This window comes from Meleagris gallopavo, unplaced genomic scaffold (assembly GCF_000146605.3).
Source record: "Meleagris gallopavo isolate NT-WF06-2002-E0010 breed Aviagen turkey brand Nicholas breeding stock unplaced genomic scaffold, Turkey_5.1 ChrUn_random_7180001867411, whole genome shotgun sequence".
Classification (NCBI taxonomy): domain Eukaryota; kingdom Metazoa; phylum Chordata; class Aves; order Galliformes; family Phasianidae; genus Meleagris; species Meleagris gallopavo.
Genome location: NW_011132526.1, coordinates 1 through 660, shown reverse-complemented (window position 1 = coordinate 660; position 660 = coordinate 1). Strand labels below are relative to the sequence as shown.

Genomic DNA, 660 nt, shown 5'->3' with positions numbered 1-660 from the left:
CTCCCGGCTGAGCTCCTCACTCTGCTCCCGCAGCCCCTTCTCCACCTGCCCCACCCCAAAAAATCCTATAGGGACTGCGAGGCCACCCAGAGCCCTTATGGAGCCTCCCAACCCCTCCCCAGGACCCCCAACCTGTGCCGCAGCCTCCAGCTCTTCTTGCAGCCGCCTCTTCTGCTCCTGCAGCTCCTGAATTTCCTGCTCTGCCTCTGCCCTGGGGGTGGTCCAGGTTGAGGGAGGAGGGAGAGATGACGGGGTCCCAAGGTTTTCTGGGACCCCTGACCCTCCCCCAGCTCACTTCTACCTCTGCGTGTTGCTCAGCGCCTCTTTTTCTGCCTGGAGCTGCTGCAAACTTGGGTGAAAACAAACAAAAACGGTTCAATCAAACCCAACCCAATGGCACCGTGCCCCCCCAGCCACCCTCCCTTCACCTCTCATCCTTTTTCCTCAGCTCGTCCATCAGCTGCAAGAGAAACAAACCACCTATAAGACTTCAATGAAATCTTCTCAGGTCTCACAATGCCAACAAAACACTTCTCTCTTTTTCCTTACCTCAGCCACCTCTGCCTGCAATCGGGTCAGCTCCTCCTGAGGGGGAGGGAAGGGGCGGAAATGAAGATAAAGGGACTCAGACACCCACAGCCCCTCCCAACAAACCCCATT

At 57.3% G+C, this 660-nt stretch overlaps 1 long non-coding RNA gene across 1 annotated transcript; it reads right to left on the bottom strand.

Annotated features, from left to right (window-relative positions):
* Window positions 1–625, bottom strand: LOC104916058. Its single transcript, XR_796520.3, has 5 exons — window positions 550–625; window positions 429–460; window positions 302–349; window positions 133–211; window positions 1–45 (listed from the first exon to the last, which is right to left on the bottom strand). It is a non-coding gene; the product is annotated as an uncharacterized LOC104916058 (long non-coding RNA).
* Between the last annotated feature and the right edge of the window lie 35 nt (window positions 626–660).